Below are 13,993 nucleotides of genomic sequence, written 5' to 3'. Positions count from 1 at the left end.
CAGGAAGACTGAGAAAGAAGAGGATTCAATCTCAAGGAGAGGAGCGTCATCAATATAGATGCGGGAGGTGCAAACAGGTTGGTCACAGCAGCCGATCATGCTCCGCCGCCGTACCTCTTGATAGCACTAACAACCAACAGCACCACTGAAACGAACGCCCATCAATCGCATGATGCTATATTCAGACAATGAGGCCATGTTATGTGGTATGCGTGTGTATGAAATGTAGTCAGGAATGCAATTAGTTGGTCAACCGCGTAACATGTGTTTTGGTGTAATAGACGTTGGCTTTATGTGTTCTTTTATTGTCAAATTCATCTGTCATATTGTTTTGATAACATATCATTCCGTCTTCAGTTTTTGGTTCAGTTGTTTGTATGTTTCATACTATTGCATGGATGATATTACTGCCCAATGGTAATGACCAATGCATCATCGGTAATTGACATTTGTACACCATCGTAAAAGACTCACAACAATTCCATCCGGCAACTTCAATCATGTGTGTTCCAACCAATAACATGCTAAATGTAGCATTATTAATGATAAATTCTGGCAAAGTAAGTGATCAAACGGCATTAAAAAATGAAAACGTTCAATTTGTTGTTGATCCAAAAATTACCGAAGGTTTCATCGGTAATTACCGAAACCCTATGGCAATCACATTTTACCAATTTTTTGGGCCCCACAAGTCCCCTAAGGTGTGTTGAATGCAACAAAATAAAAAATATGGATTCTAAAATTATCCTAAGGAGAGAAAATCCCAAAATTGCTTAAAAAGTTCTCAAATTTTCTAAAAATATACGATGACTGTACACGATCAGTAATTCCCGAGGAAACCGTCGGTAACAAACAAATACACCCTGGAAAAATTACCGACGGTTTCGTCGGTAATTACCGAGGGTGTACAGTCCATCATATTTTACAAGTTTTTTGGGCCCCACAAGTCCCATAACGTGTGTTAATGCAAAAACATGCAAAACAGGGATTCTAAAATTGTACTAAGGAGAGAAAATCCCAAAATTTCATAAAAGTGTCTCAAATTTTGCAAAAAAATAGGATGACTGTATTCCCTCGGTAATTCCCGAGGAAACCATTGGTAACCAACAAATACCCTCTGGAAAAATTACTGACGGTTTCGTCGGTAATTCCCGAGGGTGTACAGTCCATAATATTTTACCAATTTTTTGGGCCCCACAAGTCCCCTAAGGTGTGTTAGCAAAAACATGCAAAATAGGGATTCTAAAATTATAATAAGTAGAGAAAATCCCAAAATTTAATAAAAGTGTATCAAATTTTGCAAGAAAATAGGATGACTGTTCACCATCGGTAATTCTCGAGGAAATCATCGGTAACCACCAAATACCCTCTGGAAAAATTACCGACGGTTTCGTCGGTAATTCCCAAGGGTGTACAGTCCATCACATTTTACCAATTTTTTGGGCCCCACAAGTCCCCTAAGGTGTGTTAATGCAAAAACATGCAAAACAGGGATTCTAAAATTGTACTAAGGAGAGAAAATCCCCAAATTTCATAAAAGTGTCTCAAATTTTGCAAAAAAATAGGATGACTGTTCACCCTCGGTACTTCCCGAGGAAATCGTCGGTAACCTACAAATACCCTCTGGAAAAATTACCGACAGTTTCGTCGGTAATTACCGAGGGCGTACAGTACATCACATTTTACAAGTTTTTTGGGCCCCACAAGTCCCATAACGTGTGTTGAATGCAAAAAACTTGTAAAATGTGATGGACTGTACACCCTCTGGAATTACCGACGAAACTATCGGTAATTTTTCCAGAGGGTATTTGGTGGTTACCGACGATTTCCTTAGGAATTACCGAGGGTGAACAGTCATCATATTTTTTTGCAAAATTTGATACACTTTTATGAAATTTTGGGATTTTCTCTCCTTAGTATAATTACAGAATCCCTATTTTGCATGTTGTTGCATTCAACACACCTTAGGGGACTTGTGGGGCCCAAAAAATTGGTAAAATATTATGGACTGTACACTTTCAGTAATTACCGACGAAATCGTCGGTAAGTGTTCCAGAGTGAATTTGTTGGTTACCGACGGTTTCCTCAGGAATTACCGAGGGAATACAGTCATCCAATTTTTTTGCAAAATTTGAGACACTTTTATGAAATTTTGGGATTTTCTCTCCTTAGTACAATTTTAGAATCCCTGTTTTGCATGTTTTTGCATTAACACACGTTATGGGACTTGTGAGGCCCAAAAAACTTGTAAAATGTGATGGACTGTACACCCTCTGGAATTACCGACGAAACCGTCGATAATTTTTCCAGAGGGTATTTGGTGGTTACCGACGATTTCCTCGGGAATTACTGAGGGTGAACAGTCATCATACTTTTTTGCAAAATTTGATACACTTTTATGAAATTTTTGGATTTTCTCTCCTTAGTATAATTATAGAATCCCTATTTTGCATGTTGTTGCATTCAACACACCTTAGGGGACTTGTGGGGCCCAAAAAATTGGTAAAATATTATGGACTGTACACTTTCGGTAATTACCGACGAAACCGTCGTAAGTGTTCCAGAGTGAATTTGTTGGTTACCGACAGTTTCCTCGGGAATTACCGAGGGAATACAGTCATCTAATTGTTTTTGCAAAATTTGACACTTTTATGAAATTTTGGGATTTTCTCTCCTTAGTATAATTTTAGAATCCCTGTTTTGCATGTTTTTGCATTCAACACACATTAGGGGACTTGTGGGGCCTAAAAAATTGGTAAAATTTTATAGACTGTACACCCTCGGGAATTACCGACGAAACCGTCGGTAATTTTTCCAGAGGGTATTTGTTGGTTATCGACAGTTGCCTCGGGAATTACCGAGGGTGAACAGTCATCCTATTTTTTTGCAAAATTTGATACACTTTTATTAAATTTTTGGATTTTCTCTACTTATTATAATTTTAGAATCCCTATTTGCCATGTTTTTGCATTCAACACAAATTATGGGACTTGTGGGGCCCAACAAATTGGTAAAATGTGATTACCATAGGATTTCGATAGTTACCGACGAAACCTTCGGTAATTAAGTATTTGTGCCAATAGGAGAACGTTTTCGGAACATTTGGGGGCATTGATGAATGTATAATTTGCATGTTATTGCCGAAAACACTCCATTAGCTGAGTATTTGGAGAAAAAAAAATGTTAATTCATATTACCAAAAGCGTTTCTGTAATTACTGATGGTGAATCGGGAATTATCGATGCACCATCGGTAATCATCTTTGCTTTAATTTTTACCACAACCGAGGGTTTTTTTTTCTTTTTTCTTTTTTTTTTTTTTCAACGGTTGTCATTAGTAAAGATAGGTTCAGCATATTAAGATAACATTAGTATAACATTAGTATAGAGTGTCATAACATTAAACATACGATCTACATTGAAAGTTTATTAAAGTACAAATCAACAGCATATTTTTTTCTAAAAAACATAATGTCTTGTGGACCAAATGAAGGATTCTCCTCACTACTCATGTATTCAATAAATTTCAGAGTGTAGACGCCACAATCACCCCTGCAGAATAGCATTAATGATTAGCATTAATGAAAACCAACCACGTGTATTTTCACACGTAACCACAATAAAACAGCAGCAATACAAGTTGTTTGAAATGACAACACATTCATACCCATTATCTTGGCGGAGTGCATCTTTGATCATGGTCATCGTGAATGGATCTAAAGTGGGAGGCACGTCCGGATTCTTCTCGTAATATCCCCCATCCCTCAATAGGTAAGGCAGCATATACGTAAGGCATTCCGCATTCTTCAACTCTCTATTCTGGACATATTCATTTCCCATATTTGGATCGTATAAATCAATATGTCGGGCCTTCAAGTCCACACATGCTGCCAACCAATGCGCGCCTCCATTGTTGACAGGGATGTACACCTGCAAATTAGAACATAACCTCATTATCCACAAAATGGGAAACTTAGTGAGAATTTTTTTCAATATATGTATGGACTTACATAATCACATATCCGCCACGACACGCTAGGTTTGGGTGCCTTCCCACACACATAGCTACAAAGGGTCGCATCACATGAATATGTGCTACGAGATGCCCTCCATATGGTATAACGCCCTTTGATGGATGATTGCCAAATAATGAAATATATACAATATAAAATATCATCAATATAACATTAAGCAACGCAGTAACATCCCATCATCTTACCCAAAATAACACGTCTAATATGACACAGGTGTTGGTGAACATCTTCTCATTATCAAACCTCCTTTTTCGTATGAAATACAAAATAGTGTCAATATGCTGCAAAACCACATTAAAGTAAATAAGTAACAAGTGCGAGGTGATAAATAAAACATCATTCCAAACGTAGGACCACAATGATTTTACATGAACATAAAGCATATAACTTACATCGGAATTCAACCATCCTTCATCGGTAAGTAGCTCAGCAAAAAATTCCTTTCCCACCGTCATATAAAATGTACACACGGTTGCTTCCTTCGGTGCCACCCTATACCACTCATCGAATGCCCTCTCCTTTGATGCATCAATAGGTCGAGTAAGATTAAATTTGACCTTCTTTTTACACGGGTCGGTGTAAGAAGAGATGACGTGATGTGACTGGTGGTAAACTCGACTGAATCGGCTTGTATCACCAACGTTATGCGCCCGATCTTCCACCTCAATCTCAGCTGATTGGTCATGATGTGGACTGTCAGCTGAAGCACCGATATCCCACCCGAAATGCAAAGGCCGATATGGCACTAAAGCCTAGGAATCCTCCACATAGGGTCCTCCAGGTACGATAGGCTCAAACGGTGTAGTACAATCATCATCCTCCTTCCTACCATTGGAACCGTCTATGGGTGCATCAAATTCTTCAGCTTGCTCTCCAACAGACGATGCCACAGGGGATGATGGTCTAACCGAAGATGACGGTGAATGGTTATGCATATGATGCTCGGCCTGCAAAATACAATGGTTATTTTTGCAGTTCCCAAACTCTAACAACAAATAATTGCTGAATTACAATATGTAATTTAATAATGCTGAAGCACTAAAGTAAAGTATACTAAGTTGTCTAAATGATACCTGATGCTTTTTTTGGTCAATAATAGAACTAAGCATCTTCCTTAACGCTGCCATCTCTTTATTTAATTCATCAAATTTTGCCTCCAAGCAAGCAAGCTAATCAATATCAATATCCAAAACATAAGTCAACATATATTAGTACAACATATGAAATACAAATTTGCGTGCAAGTAACAATTGCATACCCTGAAATTAGCATCTGGAGGGCCACTAGAATGCTCCTTAGCTTTGAACGCATCTTTAGCGCTAACATCTTTAGCGCCAACATCTTTAGCGCCAACTATTGGTGCTACAATTGGAGGTGACGTGTAGCGAACTTCATGTATGTCAACTGCTATTATTCGCCAGTAATCCATAGTCTTCTCCTCATCGGTAGCATCTAACCTCCAGTGCACAACATACTACATGAAATGAAGAAAGGGAAAAAAAGTAAATTTGGAAACTGACTATGGTAATGTAACTTGAATGTAGTCGTACCATGTAGTCTAAAAAAAATTTGCCTTACATTGCTATTGGAGGAGAACCAATTATGGACAGCAAAATGGTTCGGTTTCCTTGGAGTATGCCATCCAAGGATCCTCGGATAACGGGTTTCCAACCGGTCGGCAAATTGGTTACCAAAATCAGGGATTGCTTCAAACCCCCACACCTACAAAATACAAATTATAGGTTATTAAATATAATTTTTAAGTAAACACTACATGTATTAAATATATTACCGTACCTGAAACACCAATGGAAAACCTTTTAGGTCATAATACTGTGATTTATTCTTTACTGCACATCCTCGTCCTCGTTGCTGGAATGCATTGTGGAATGAGTTGATCGTCTCCTTGTAGCTCAGAATGCCCCAAGGGTAGGAATTAAATACGTCGAGATCAGCAACCAAATCAATGAATTTTTTATTTATTTGAACCTTCGGATCCATTCCGAGTACACCATGAACTAAGAAATATAGTAACGCAATTCTAACAGCATCCCGATCATCCACAAAAAGTGTATCCTTGAATAGTCGTTCCAGTTCGGCGGTTTCAAGTCACTCCTGTCATCTAGCAACCTCGTGCGCAGCTCATTTCCTTTGGAAATTTGCATATCATACATCGAAGGGTACCTACAAAACTTTAACCCACTAATGAGTGTGAATTCCCACTTCATAAACCGCACTGCAGATCCGCCGAAGTTAAACTCTAGTACTTCTGGATTGTTGGACACAACTTGTCTGCAAAGCAGGTGATGCACTACCTGACCAGAGAACCGAAGGTTCTTCATATCAACTAAGTGTCCAAAACATGTTTGTCTATACTTTTCCAGCTGCTCACTTGTGAGGACACTTGTAATTACTTTGTTCGCCTCTATTGGATTCCCGAATGAATGTGCCCTAACTTTATTTATATCGGCATCTTGCAACATCCGTTCCTTTGGAGCATCGATGGGCTACAAAATGAATTACATAAATGAAACTGACATCAACAATTTAATCATACCCTATTTTTCCACCCTAACTTGATAATAATAATTTCCAACTAAATCTTAAGACATATGGGTTCACATTTTTGCACAAGTGGTAATTACCGATGAAACCATCGGTAATCAACCTACAATGAACTAAAAAAAGCCCGATGGCCATCGGGTGAAGTTTTTCTTCAGTTTTCACATTCATGAATAAATACTGTCAGATGTCTTATCATTTACCGCACAAAACAACATAAATGAATATAAAACTTACCATATCAGATGGGGGAGAGGAAAGTGGAACGTGCCCTCGAAGTTTGGTGCTTTCCGTCTCAGCTTTGGATTTCTGCCTAGTAGTTCGTCGACGCTTAGAGTCGGGTGCTGCTGTGCTACCACCGCGTCTCTTACTTTCCACCTTCTGAACTCCCTTCTTTGGTTGACGTCTCAAGTTCCTCTTTGGTGCCATTATAAAGTACAACCTACAAATGTACATTGACAACATTAATAAACTTTTATCTACCTTTAACAACATTGTCAACTATGTATACATACATGTATAAATATCCGCAATCCTCAATTTCATACGCTCTCTTCCTAAGGATATTGTGCATGCCATCTACAAAACATTTACTGAACATTTACTGTATAACAGTGTGCATGCCATCTAAATCTTTCTATCTTCTTCTTCTTTAATTTTTTATTTTTTTCTTTTTTGGGGATAAAGTGTTTGCGTGTTTGCTTCTAGCTAATCATGTACCTAAAATTTTATGCATCGATCTTCTCTCTCTCTCTCTCTATATATATATATATCTATACTTTTAGAAAGTACTAACTCTGGAATTCTCAACTTCAATTCTAATTAATCATAAAGTATTTTTCTCTTATCTCCATGTACTGATTTTTAGTAATAAATTACCCTAGCAAAAAGGAAGAAGAAAAAACTTAAAAGAAAAAAGAAGGTCTGAAAAGCAACTAAGATTTCTAATGCAGCTATAGTCTAAAGTGAGGTTTTAATAGAGCAACCCACAATTGTGGCCAATTATGATGCTACATGCAGAAGCAGATAAAGTGAAATATTGAAATGACTGGAGAGGAAGTAGTCAATTCACCCAAAATAGAAAAACAAGAAAGTGAAGTATAGAGGTGGAAGACTAGATAGAAGCGACGCAACAGACAGATTGTTATAAGCCAATCAAAAGTAGTCCTTAGACTGTATATATACATATCATATTCATATTATATTTCATTATTTCTTACCATACAATATATGTCTAAAAAATGTGCACAGAAAGTTGCAGACTATAATCTGAACATATAGGTTCAGCTGGACTGCAACATCTCCACCACTTCTATATGAGTATGTCAACTAATGTAGCTACATCTCTTCCCCATACTGCTTGTGTTTAACCTGATTTGGTTATAAAAGCTCAGACCTACCGACACCTATATATGCTATACAAATCATTCACTTCATATTTATTTTATTTGTATACAAATCCAAAAAGAAATATAATTAGTTTCCTAAGGGTCAAGGACGTTTTTAAAAAAATTCTTCTTTTCAACCCACAAAAGCAGTTTTCTAGACAGAGTTTGAGTATCATGCACTAGTGAGATAACACCTTTAGCTTAAGGATTTAAACTTTGATCAGGGTAAAAATCCTTATATCCCTAAGTTGTAACAAATACATATATATACATATATTATGTTTTTTTATTACAAACTAACATTATTACAAACTAACATTATTCTTCATCAAATTCATTGATTTCCCTACCTTCATCCTTTATTTATTTTCCATGCTCAGGGATGTCTGTCGATGGAACCGAAAAAAAAAAATTATAAAAATTTTTAAAAATAAAAATAAAAACGACGTGTCGTCTGGGTGTCGTTCATCCCAGACAACATGTCGTTCAATCCATCTTTAACCCTTGTCCGGGTCGACCCGAACCCGCCTAAACCAGTCCCGACCCGATTCTTGACCCGGTTATTTCTTCCACCTCTGGCCACCGTTCAAGGCCAAACCGGTCCCATTTTTTTCCTCTCTTCATTTCCTACTAATGCCCAATATCAATCTATCCTAAAACCTAGGTTATAATCACTTCCATATGAAAACCTAAATCTTCAAAAATTCCACATTTTAAACCGGTTTTCAAACACTAAACAGAAATCACAATTTGCAATGTCTCATTGTACTAAATTTGTAAGTATTTAACGGTAAGGTAAGGCAACAAATAAACACAAAAAATAAAAATAAAAACGCACACTCCATGGCAACGAAAGAAATAAACACAAAGACAAATCCACACAAAAACAATCCACACCGATCCCACGGCAACAAATAAACAAAAATATTCAACCAATTACCTCGGACAGTGCTGAGATGAGATCCTAATGTTTGGTTTTTCCACAGCAACTTTGGTTTCGTTTTTTGTATTTGTGTGTTCGTGTAAAGCTGTTTGTTTGATTTTTTGTATTTGTATATTCGTGTAAAGACGTTTAGAAAAAGTTGATTTTTGTTTGGTTTAAAATATAATAGGATAAGTAAATAATTGTTTTTTGTTTGAAAGTTATAATGGATATTGAAGGGTAAAATAAAAAAAATATGAAGTGGGGGCAAAAATCATTAACCTCGGTCCTATGAGGGTATTGGACCAAATTCCCCTCTAATAAACCTCTCGCTGGACTTGATTGTACAGCCCTAAAATTTGCAGTGGGCCATCATGGGCCTAATTACATTACTGCCCTTACCCATGCCCATTTACTTCTTCATAATTCCAAATACTGTTAAAAATTGGGTTTTTTCGATAACTAGCCACTTTACAATTGCATTTTAGAAAAATAGCAAATTTTTTTATTTTTTTAAAAACTAACCAATATTTTACCCGTTTGGACTAAAGTACCCTTATCTACAAAAGCTTTCATTTCTTCTACACAGCCGTTCATTCGTGGGGGTGGGGTTTATACAAAACTGTTCATGGGGTTTCTCTAAACTCTTTGCATCTCATCGCCTCTCACTCTCATTTTTTTGTATTTTTTCAGATCTCAAACTAAAATCAGGTAAAAATTTTATTTTTTTTCTTATTAGATGAAAGTAAGAAAATATGTATTTTTTTTGTTTTTTCTCTTTCTATTTTTTCTTGTAAGTTTTATTAGTTTAGGGTTTTTTAAGCTTTTTATTTGATATGGGTATGCAAGAAATTGATTTATGAGATGTTCTATGTGATTTTAAAGATACTTTAGGTGGCATATGGTTTGAAAATGGGAGAAATTTTGTGTAAAACTGAAAAATCGCGAAAAACAGTAAAAACGGAGGAAATTTGGCGAAAAAGATGAATTTCCGCCAATTTCCTCCAGTTTGTCAGTTTTCGCAAATTTCCGCCAATTTTCCGCCAGTTTTCCGCCATTTTTCCGCCAGTTTTCCATCAGTTTTCCGCCACTTTTCCGCCAATTTTCCGCCAGTTTTCTGCCAGTAGGAAAAAGCTATATTTGGCCCGAAAAAAAAAACAGAATCAACGTTTTTAATACAGTTAATATGTTTGTTTAATATTATTCAAAATTTTATATATTTATTGATTTAGTTTAACGTTATTCATTTAATTTTGTAGTCAAATGGAAGATGATGACATTGTAATTGCGGTTTTATACAATGGAACATTGGTACAAAATGATAGTGGTGATTGGGAATATCGAAATGGTAAAAATGTAATGGTTTCCGTCGGCAAGAGATGCACAAAATCAGAGTTAGAGGACTGTGGCATATTTACACTCAAAACCATCGAATTCTTACATGCTAGATTACCATTGACATTCACACAAGATAACATGGAGTTCTTTAGGAAGAAGTATGCATATGAGGTTTACAACAAAGAACTTAGCATATGAGCTGCGTGGTGATGCTTTTTTCTTTCCTTTTTTCATGTTTATAGATGCATATTATTTATTATATTTGACTTTTAATTGTAAATATAATGGTGGCTTATAATGTTCATTTAACAAAGATAACAATGTGGTATTGATGTAATGATAAGTAATTGACCTTATAGGAAATGTGCCATGTTTATTTATTAGAATTCCGTTATGCACAAACGCCTTAAGAGCTCAATTGCAAATTTTAAAAAATTTTCCGCTTGTCGGAAATATTTCCTATAGGCCGAAAAATTTTCCTACGAGAGGAAAAATGGAGGAAAAACGTTCCTCCAGTCGGAAATCCCATATGAAGAAAAATTGAAGCCTCTTGATAAATTTCCGCCAGGTGGAAAATTTTTCCTCCAAGCGGAAATAGTTTTCCTCCTGTTGGAAAACATTTCCTCCAAGCGGAAATCGTTGAATAATTTTTACTCCTATTATAAACTAATTTCCTCCACTTGGAAAATCAATTTCTAATAGATTATATAAGTTAATAGTAGGGTAAAAAAAATTGAGAGTGGAGACAAATATTATATAAGATGAAGATGGAATTAACAAAAAATGTAGTGACATTTAAAATCAATAACCATTTTAAATAAAAATAAAATTGATATATGTTTGTTTTTATTTTCAAAATCATTTGGACATTTCATAAAATGATATGTAAACTAAAGATTGAAAATCAATTCCAGAAAGCATCTTTTCATTTAGGATTAAATTCAAAAAAAAAAAAAGATATGAAATAATTATCAAAACATATTAAACCATAACACTAAATTAAAACTTTCTAATTCGAAGCATAAGACAATGGATTCGTACATCTCTGCCTATAATGTCCAACACCACCGCATCGGCTACATCTACGTCCAATAACATCTTCACCTTCGGATGGTATGCGTTGCATCCTTGGTCTACCGGCTCGCCTACGTGTCCATCTTGGTGGAAGAACAATGCGACTTGCCACGTCATCCGGGACATGCCACTGTTTTTCATCTAACAAAGGATAAATGGACTTAGCATAAGCTGCACGATATACATCCGCGGTGTAGTAATGAGAACACATGCCATAAGGAGCAATTTTTCGGTCTCTGCAAGCGGCAATACAATGATCACAAGGATATTGATCAAGATCGAAGACTTTGCATGAGCATGTTTTTGATTGGAGATTAACTGTACCCCTCAAACTCCCACCTTCCACAAGACATTCATGCATATTAATGGCTTTCACACGTAGTCCGATGGACTCCAAATTTCGTAGTTTGAGTTGCTCTTCCATATGGTCAGTCACAGGCTTTGTCAATTTTGCACCTGCAGTACGTCGCTCATAAAACCACCTTTGCAGTAAATCCCGTATGTGCTCTATTAATGCTACTATTGGCATCTCTCTAGCATCTAGCAGAATGCCATTCAAGCTTTCTGCAATATTGGTGGTCATGATAGTGTACTTTCTACATGGACAAAGAGAACATGCCCACCTTGTAGGGTCACATGATCGAATGTACTGGGCAGCTCTACTGTTTTTTGCCTCAATTTGCCCCATATAAAACTCAAAATCTTCAACCAAATATGTACTAGCTGCGAGCATGAAACATTGTATTATTGATTCATCTTTCGCATGTCCATTTGCTTTAATATTTCTGCTTATATGGTACGTGCACAACGCATGGTATGCATTGGGAAAAACTTTGCGTAATGCCCTTTCAATAGCGGGGTGTCTATCACTCACAAACACCAAATCTGGAAAATCTCCGATGGCATCCTTCAGGTTTTGGAAAAACCATGTATATGCTTGCTCGTTCTCTCCATCTCCAATGCCGAAAGCCAAAGGATATATTTGCTTATTGCCATCCATGCCCGATGCAATATACATGTACCCTTTGTATTTCCCTTTCAATGTAGTTGCATCAACAGCCAATACGGGTCTTATGTGGGATTTAAATCCCCTAATGCTTGTTCCAATCGCCATAAAGAAATATATAAAATTGTTATTATCGTCTGTTTTGATACGTGTAACAGTCCCAGGGTTCTTCGACACTAACTTAAAACAGTAGGCAGGTAACTTAGCAAAATTCTCCTCTGGAGATCCCCTAACACTGTTAAGTGCATACTCTTTACCTCTCCATGCTTTGTTGTAGCTTATATTCACCCCATATTTCTGCAAAAAATCATGTTGAATTTCTTTGGGTTTGTAAACACGTGCAATACCTTCATATTTAGATTTGATACATTGCCGGATAACCCGGCTACTGGCTTACTTGTGTTCTCGATGCACGATATCTAACGAGCAATTGTGTACATTATCAAAAATTCTCACAACAAATATTTCTCCATTTTTAAATGTGGTTGCACGTAGTCGCCATTTACAAGTATTTTCCAAGCATACAACCTCATACCGTTGTGTAGTTGATCGTGTCACCTTGAACTCTTTATTTTCTCGCATGCAATAGATACTCAGTTTATTCTATAGGTCACGTTTGTTGCGAAATAATTGTCCAACTACTATGCTCTCACAGCCAGTGAACTTTGACGAAAATATGGCCATAGAACCACTTCTGTTGCTCGATGATATGTGGTCACTTGTAGCACGATGAACCCTAACATCATCAACTCCTTCATTGTTCATTTCAGGATGCATATCATTATCATTATCCGGCAACTCATGATCAAAATCTACATCATTATGACCAACATCATCCCCTGCTGCATTGTAATTCTCATCATGATCAATATGATGCAACTGCTCATACTCCTCGTCGTTAGGAAACCGTTCAGCATAGTCACCTCCAACATCAACTCCTTCGTGAATGTTAAATGATGTCCAGGCCCCCCCACGAACATCAACTTGATCTCTAAACTGAGTTTCTTGAACCATAATTTCCTGAGATGTAGCCTGAATTGGTTCAGTACTGGAAGCTTGTGGTAGACGACCGCCAATTGGAGGACAAGAAAAAGAATGAAGATTACTCCCACTATCCGAAGCAAATGCTGTTTGATGAACATTTCTACATACATGTTCAACTTTTGAAATCACCTCAACATACAATGGAGGCCGCATCATTGTCATCCCTCCATTCCTCACTTCTTGAAGAAAGCATTTCACATCCCTATCACATCGTATTTCTGTAGGATCCAACTTTTCTACACATCGTCCATATATCCATTTTAGCTTTAGCAAATATTCATTTCGATCTATCTCAATAGAATTGAAAATCTCATCCTCTAACTCTGATTTTGTGCATCTCTTGCCGACGGAAACCATTACATTTTTACCATTTCGATATTCCCAATCACCACTATCATTTTGTACCAATGTTCCATTGTATAAAACCGCAATTACAATGTCATCATCTTCCATTTGACTACAAAATTAAATTAATAACGTTAAACTAAATCAATAAATATATAAAATTTTGAATAATATTAAACAAACATATTAACTGTATTAAAAAAGTTGATTCTATTTTTTTTTTTCGGGCCAAATATAGCTTTTTCCTACTGGCGGAAAACTGGCGGAAAATTGGCGGAAAA

General features: G+C 36.5%; 1 long non-coding RNA gene across 1 annotated transcript; it reads left to right on the top strand.

The window, feature by feature from the left end:
* Positions 1–9,354: 9,354 nt before the first annotated feature.
* Positions 9,355–10,623, top strand: LOC132803880 (uncharacterized). The gene is made up of 2 exons (XR_009639127.1): positions 9,355–9,616; positions 10,165–10,623. It is a non-coding gene; the product is annotated as an uncharacterized LOC132803880 (long non-coding RNA).
* The last annotated feature ends 3,370 nt before the right edge of the window (positions 10,624–13,993 follow it).

This window comes from Ziziphus jujuba, chromosome 5, assembly GCF_031755915.1.
Source record: "Ziziphus jujuba cultivar Dongzao chromosome 5, ASM3175591v1".
In the NCBI taxonomy this organism is placed as follows: Eukaryota; Viridiplantae; Streptophyta; class Magnoliopsida; order Rosales; family Rhamnaceae; genus Ziziphus; species Ziziphus jujuba.
The sequence above is the reverse complement of the archived record's forward strand: the minus strand, read 5'-3'. Positions and strand labels throughout refer to the sequence as shown.